Source organism: Rhineura floridana, chromosome 16, assembly GCF_030035675.1.
Source record: "Rhineura floridana isolate rRhiFlo1 chromosome 16, rRhiFlo1.hap2, whole genome shotgun sequence".
In the NCBI taxonomy this organism is placed as follows: Eukaryota; Metazoa; Chordata; class Lepidosauria; order Squamata; family Rhineuridae; genus Rhineura; species Rhineura floridana.
Window position 1 is genome coordinate 9027794 of NC_084495.1, and position 8443 is coordinate 9036236.

The following is an 8443-nucleotide window of genomic DNA, read 5'->3' on the forward strand; positions in this document are numbered from 1 at the left end:
TTTTTGCAAAGCAATTTCCCCCAATATTATGAATGTTGTTTTCAGTGATATATATATTTATTTATGCACACTTCCCCCTAGTATATGCATTTGTGTATACATTACTTGACTGGAGAACTGTGTTGCAAGATTCAGAGAAGTGCACATTTTGAAGGGTGGCTCTGTATCAGTTTGCACATTGTTTCAGAAAGCAGAGATTAGGTAGGTTCACATTTAAATGGAAACAATCAAATTTCTTCCCTACCTGGAGTCCTAATTTCTTGCAGCCCCCAGTTTCATCCAACCTTTGTCAACCTGGTGCCTTCAAGATGTTTTGCACTACAACTTCAGCCAGCAGGGTCAAAAGTTAGGTATGATGGGAGTTGTAGTCCAAAGCATCTGTAGAGCGCACGGCTGAGGCTGGACTAATTTCAGGTGGCTGGCATGTAGTGAGAGAAAGGGGAGGAAAGGGGGCAGCCTCGAGAGAGAGAGAGAGAGAGAGAAAAGGGGGTGACAGAAAGAGAGAGGGGGAGAGAAGAGGGTGGCAGACAGCAAAAGAGAAAAGGGGTGCATTGCCTACTCTGGGCTTTTTTTTAATTTTTAATTTTATTTCTAGGCCGCCTATCTGGCCGAATTAACGGCCACTCTAGGCGGCGTACATAGACTAAAATATAACATAGAGTAAAATATAACATATAATACAAAACAAAACCCCAGTAGTCTATAGACATCCCGAGCAGCAGATTCATGCACACATACACACACATGGTCTCTGGCCCCTTCAGCAGTTGCTGCTTTTGTGGCTGGAGAGAGACAGGGCCCCGCCCTCCCAGGCCAGGTGGAAATCAGCCAGAAATGCAGGGAGCAGGTCTTGCAGAAACTCACACAGGTAGATGGTCTCTGGCCCCTTCAGCAGTTGCTGCTTTTGTGGCTGGAGAGAGACAGGGCCCCGCCCTTCCAGGCCAGGTGGAAATCAGCCAGAAATGCAGGGAGCAGGTCTTGCAGAAACTCACACAGGTAGATGGTCTCTGGCCCCTTCAGCAGTTGCTGCTTTTGTGGCTGGAGAGAGACAGGGCCCCGCCCTTCCAGGCCAGGTGGAAATCAGCCAGAAATGCAGGGAGCAGGTCTTGCAGAAACTCACACAGGTAGATGGTCTCTGGCCCCTTCAGCAGTTGCTGCTTTTGTGGCTGGAGAGAGACAGGGCCCCGCCCTTCCAGGCCAGGTGGAAATCAGCCAGAAATGCAGGGAGCAGGTCTTGCAGAAACTCACACAGGTAGATGGTCTCTGGCCCCTTCAGCAGTTGCTGCTTTTGTGGCTGGAGAGAGACAGGGCCCCGCCCTCCCAGGCCAGGTGGAAATCAGCCAGAAATGCAGGGAGCAGGTCTTGCAGAAACTCACACAGGTAGATGGCTTTGACCTTTTCCACCTCTGGCAGGAACACCCTGAGTCAGCTAGCTCTCAGGCACCGATCTTTTGGTTTCAATTTGGCATTACGAACAGCCACCTCACCTGCTGCATGTTTTCCCCCTCCATAAACCGTTGTGTATTAAAGTTGTTTTTGTTGATGTTTGTGCATACTATGTGTGGCCTCCTCTTTTCGGACACATTTCATTGCCCCTGACAGCTTCACAGGAGAATCGGTGTAACTCAGTGGAAGAGCATCTGCTTTGCATGCAGAAGGGCCTGGGTTCCATCCCTGGCATGTCCAGACAGAGCTGGAAGAGAACCTTTTCTGAAACCCTGGGGTGCCGCTGCCACTATCGAGCTAGATGGGCCAAGGGTCTGACTCAATGAAAGGCACCTTCCTGTGTTCCTAAAGCAGTCCTCGCTAAAGAAAAGGTCCCCCCTTTTGTATTGTATTGGTTGATTGGGGGCATTTTTGTCACATTTTTTAAACTGTTGCATCCAACCCTGAGCTCTGTAACTACAGTGGAAAGGCAGGATAGAAATACGCCTACCATAAATAAACACACATCACAAAAACAACTAAAGTTGGGGTCACTACAACCCAGAATTATCAGTAAGTTAGCAAAGCGGGTGAAATGGTCCTCCAGAATTCCTTTTTTCCACATACTGAGAATCTTAGCATTGTGCCTCCATGAATCAACCCTAAATGACTCCCACGATGAACATCTATCAGAAGTTAATTAGATAACAGCAGCATATATGCGGCTGCTATAATTTCCCGTCACAAAGAGTGAAAGGTCATTTTTATAAGTCGATTTGCGCCCAGACAATGATCACAGTTTCATTGTGAGGCAGACAATTATATTAAAGTTGTGAAACCAGGTGGCTCAAAGCAGTCTGGATTGCTCTCTTTTATATTTGTTTGGAAAGGGGGGGGGAGAAGGGGTCCCACATCCAGACACTTTTTTTCAAGTACGGATGTAGGAGTGATTAATGTACCTGAACTCCTCCACCCCAGACAAAGCTTTGGAGAACCCAGGTATACATACATACATACATACATACATTAATTAATTATACTTGTATACCGCCCCATAGCCAAAGCTCTCTGGGAGGTTTACAGTAACTAAAAACAAATACAATTTAAAATACATCTTTTAAAAAACAATTTAAAACACAATTTAAAAATTTAAAACAATATAAAACACATGCTAAAATGCCTGGGAGATGAAGAAAGTCTTCATTCAATTTTACGTCTTATTTGCAAAAAAAATGCCAACATTAAGGGAAAAAATCTCATGGCAGCGAGCAGCATAAGCTCAACAATAAAATTTCAGCCATCAAACAAATGCCAACGGCATCACCACTCATTAGCTCATATCAATATAGGGGTCGCCAAGTCAGTGCCTGCAGGTGCCATGGTGTCTGTGACGGCCTTTACTGGCACCCCGGTAGGTGGCCCAGACTCTGAGCTTTCATTAACAACAACACAAAAGTAAGTCCCCAGTCCTCCTAGAAAGAAAATGATGGAGCAAAATGTGCAGGTACCCTTCTAAGCAATTTCTGTAGAATGAGCCAGCCTGGCTGCTCCCGACTTTCAGTATTTTTAACCAATGAATGGAGTCACAGCTGTGACTTGTTTGGACACCAGGCAATTGTTGTTGTTTGGACACCAGGCAATAGGAATCCCTGGGGTCATAAAGAACTGTTGTTTTCCCCTCCCTTTTACTGCTTCTGTCTTCTTCTAGTCCTTGGATCTCTTGGATCGAGGAAGAAAACATTCTGGGCCAAGAGCAAGCAGGTTTTAGAAAGGGAAAATCCCCCTTGGACCATTGTCTAATATTATTTCACCTAGCAGAGAAATATACCTCTTCCCACGGCAATGGGCTTGCAGTTGCCTTTATGGACCTTAAAGCGGCCTTTGACTCGGTCTCAAGAACTAAGCTATGGTCCAAGCTATCTCGCTCCACGATTGACAAGAGACTACTTTTTCTTATAAAACGCCTATATCAACGCACTACCCTTCGCGTTCATTGTGGAGCGAACGGCAGCCTGACCAGTTCCATCCTAGCCTCCAAGGGGGTCCGTCAGGGCTGTGTTCTAGCCTCTACCTTATTTAACCTCTTTCTTAATGACCTGAAACATTGCTGTTCTTCTCCAAATTTCCACTCCCATAAACTGGCTGGATCTGATTGTCCCCTCCTTCTATATGCAGATGATGCTGTTTTAATGTCCCTATCGAATGTGGGGTTAAAACGCCTTTTAAGCGCCTTTATGAACTATTGTTCTGAGAACTCGTTAACTATCAATTTTAACAAGTCTAAAATTCTAGTTTTTTCTCATCGATGGTCTGTCCATCCATGGAAGATTAAGGGTCAGACAATCGAACAAGTCAAGCAGTTTAGATATCTGGGGGTGTTATTCCAGTCAACCCTTTCTTGGTCCTCTCATATTTGCTCTGCGATCCAATCTGCTCTCAATTCAGTTAAGAAAATAATCCATTTTTTCTTTACTAAGGGTGGGCAATAAGTACCTGCCGCGATTCAAGTGTTTAAACTCAAAACTCTTTCCCAACTTCTCTATGGGGTCCCGTTATGGGCCCCGAGCTTTAACGCCAAGGTTGAATCTGTACTTTCTTCTTTCCTCAGAACAATCTTTGGCATGCCTTGCTGGCTCCTGGTCGGTTGCCCACAAAGACATGTGGCCCTTGGCCTGAAGATTCCCCACCTTTGCACTATTCCCTTCCTGCTAGGATTCTGAAATTTCCTTCACGTGCAATGCAAGACACCCTCATGATTAAAATAAAAAAAACTCTGAAACAGGACAGATGTGCATCTCTAGAGCGGGACTTGAAATACACCCCAAAAAGGTTTTGACTGTTTCCCCAGGCAATTAAAAAAAATGTTTCCACAGATCTATTTTTGATTTACAATTACATGAGCTGATCTAAATAGGTGTTTATTGCTCTTGGTTCATGTGGATTTTATGAAAATGAAATGGAAATGGACTGCCTTCAAGTTGATCCCGACTTATGGCAACCCTATGAACAGGGTTTTCATGGTAAGTGGTATTCAGAGGTGGTTTACCATTGCCTTCCTCTGAGGCTGAGAGGCAGTGACTGGCCCAAGGTCACCCAGTCAACTTCATGGCTGTGTGGGGATTCAAACTGTGGTCTCCCAGGTCATAGTCCAACACCTTAACCACTACACCACACTGGCTCTCATGTGGATTTTATAGTGACATCATATTCTGGTTGTATTGGTTGTGCCCTAAGCTAAGGACATAGTTAAATTGCCTTGCAAAACCAGGGTAAGTCAGCAGTGTGATGACTATTTATCCCAGTCCCTATCTGTATTGGATTTGAAATTGAGATTAGATAGAAAGACAGACAGACAGGTAGACAGACAGACAGACAGATAGATAGATAAATAGATTTGAGTGGCTTAATAGGAAGCGATTCATAAATAAACAAAACAAAACAAAACATCATTATCATGGATGGCCTGTAGACCCAACCCCAAGCATGGCCATCTAGCAGTTTTTAATCAAGCCCTGACAGAAAGTTTGCTTGCCATTTTTTACTCATAAGGAAATGTCTTCTTTTCTTGTGTGTGCATGTGAGAGAGACAGATTCCACTTTTTAATATTCCACCTCCCCCACAGCCCCTGTGCTCCTCTTGTGGTTTAAGGGAGGGCAGAGAAGCTGTTCCTGTTGGGCCTCAACCCAATTCAATCCTGTGCTTAATTCTTACAGCTACTTACCCTTCTAACCTCTGCCTTCATTCAGTCCAAGCCATAATTGGGCATCCATCATTCTTTGTCTGTTTCCACTTCCCTTCTGCCTTTTTCCTGGCTTCTCCCCTGTCCTCCTGTGACCTTAAATTGAATTAGGTCTAATTAGATCATGCAGGAAGATGGATAGCCTATCGCTGGCATGGCTCCCCCAAGACCCAGAGGCAACCTCTCTGCCTACTCCTACCCTGGACCCCACTTGAGTGAGCCTCGGCTTTTCCCTTGAGAGCCACTGAGAGGTGCTGCCTCTTTGGCATTATACAGAATAGGATCCATCTGAGGAGATGTCAGGTCAAAATGGGTTAGGTGTGCTTAACCCTAGTGATCTGAAGGCCCGCTTCTCCTAAGGACATTACACTTTCCCTCTTTCTCCTCATAAATTGGGAGTCTGACAGACAGGCATTCCCCAGTACTCATTTCTCTGTGCTTGTTTCTCAAAGATCTACATGCTAGATGAAGAGGAAAGTCATATTTTCTGTGAGGAAATAATACCGCTCCCTAGTTGGAGATACCCTGAAACTGAGAGGTACTTGGGGCTAAAGACCCCAGAATATTAAATTAAAATGTCCCCCCCCCACATACACATAACTGGGAGTAATATTTTTAAAACAAAACTGCCCGCTTTGATGAACATAGGTAGATGCCTTGTACTGAGTTATGGGCAGCTATTCATGCATAGCATGTGATGTCACTGAAGTTCAGAATTACTTCATTCAAAATATGATTTTGTCCCATCTTGTAGTGCTCAGATCTCATACCCATTTCACTGAGAGGTTCTTCTCTGGCTCAGAATATGAGATGAGATTCTGCAGGTGGACGGTCAGCAATGAGGCCAATTAGGCTACTTTGTAGCATAAATGTTCTTTAATGTCAGCTCCATACTCCGGAGGAAGCTCCGCTTCATCTGAAACATGTTTATTCATAAGTAAGTTGCTCTGAAGTCCAAAGGGGCACACTCTTTAATAATTGCGTTTAAGATTGCAGCCTGATTGAAACTCTGAGTCACTATGAAAGTATATAAACAACAAAACTTTTTATCAGTTTTTTGAAAACCGTGATCCTGCATTCATGTATTCAAGCTTTTATTCTTTGATTACTTTCAAATATTAGATTACCTGCAACAAAATGTTGCAGTACACTGTACTCGTGTTCACTGTTCTGATCATTCAACCCACTCCCTCCACAATATTCCATTTCCTTCTCCCTCCCATCCAGTTTTCAGTATTCCCCTCCCTGAAGAGTCAGCTTTCTGTGGGTGCTGAGCACACAGTCTTCGTTGGCACTGGTGACCAGTGCCCATTGGCACTGGCAGGCCAGAAGGCTGGGAGACCAATAGCAGGCAGTCACCCCCTGACTGGTTGTGTGCAGGAAAGCAGGCAGGTGGGAGATGGCCGAGGGCAGGCTGATGTTGGTGAGGCATTAGGCCCATTTGCCTAACGGATCAGCCTCCACTGCAAGTCATTGGGCTACTTTGGGGGTTTCCCCCTTAGGGTATCTTCCCCTAATTCTTTTCATACTTCTGCAAATCTTGAAGTTCCCTCCACCCTACTGTCTTCCTTGTGTGTGTGGCGTTTGCTGTTTTGGCACTGTAAGCACCAGCACGGATCCCTGAACATTAGAAATAGCAGGAACAGCTGAGCTGTGCTTTGAATGGGAAAGAAAGATCGCATTAAGCTTTTTTCTTTTAGCTGATTACAACACCCACTCCCAGATGATGTTGTGGGAATAAAATGAAAACAGATGGGAAGCCAACAGAGCATCTGCTAATCTGCTGATTTACCTGGAACCAGCTATTGCACACATCTGATGTCTTTCCGGAAGCATCAGCTGCCTTGATAAATCCACTTGGTGCCAAAAACAAGGGTAATGGTGGAAATCCTCTAAGGGAGAGCTGGTTAAACTTAATGATGTGCTCATTAGATAAAAAAAGTGCATGCCACTGCAATGGGACCGAGAGTGGGCATCATAGGTCCCAAGTCTGATTTAATTAACATTTGGGACATACAGCCAAGGTCATACGTGGCTTAACTGTAGGTGTAATGTTCAAATCAAACATGATCAGCTCCATCACCCCTGCAAAACACACACACAAAACACCTAGGGTCTGATACATTCAACACATGTGCAGCTGTACACTTAATCTTGTTGGAAATACAATTTCTGGCCTGGGTGAGAGCAGGCATGACAATTGCAATGTGCACCTGTGATGTTCCACTGACATCATCCATTTTACCTTGGGAGAGGGAGGGCCTGTTTAATAGAGACTGTCACTTACCTCTGCTGGTCCAGTGAGGTCAGGGTGCCAAAATCTGGTGACTTGTTCAAGGTCTATAAAGGGCCTGTGCACATTTTATAGTCAGTAGGGAAAGATGGCTGTAAACTATGTCTTCATGCATGTCAAGCCATTTATATACAGAGTAGCTCATGAAACCCAGCTGTTTCTCTGCAACATCTGAGTCGGGAGAGGCCCTGCAAGCCCTGGACCAGTTCCTGTACTCGGTATGAGCTGGATGAGGACCAATAAACTGTCACTGAATTGCGGCAAGACAGGCACAGTGGGTAGGCAGTTCCCAAGCCCACAGAACTGGCAAAACACCTGATTTGGATAGGGTCATTCTTCCTCTAAAGGAGCCAGTGTGTAGTTTGGGCATGCCCCTGGATTTCTCTTTTGCCAGAGTGACCTCAGTGACTAGGAGTGATTTTTACTAGGTTTGGTTGGAAAGAAAGGAATGGCTATGTGTAGACTGGAATAGCCTGACCACTGCTATCCATGTCCTGGTAACCTCCAGATTGGATTGCTTCAGTGTGTTGTATGTGGGGCTGCACAGAATATGCAGCTAGGGTAAACTACAGCAGCTCACCCGCTCACTGGGGTAGAATATCACCATCCTAATATGCTGCTGCTGAAAGAACTGCATTGGCTGCCAATTAGCTACCAGGCTATGTTCAACATGCTGGTACTGATGTACAGAGCCTTACACATCTAGGGGCTATGATATCTAAAATATTCTCATAGAATCATAGAATAGTAGATTTGGAAGGGGCCTATAAGGCCATCAAGTCCAACCTCCTGCTCAATGCAGGAATCCAAATCAAAGCATTCCCAACAGATGGCTGTCCAGCTGCCTCTTGAATGCCTCCAGTGTCTGAGAGCCCACTACCTCTCTAGGTCATTGGTTCCATTGTCATATGGCTCTAACAGTTAGGAAGTTTTTCCTGATGTCCAGTCAAAATCTGGCTTCCTGCAACTTGAGCCCGTTATTCCG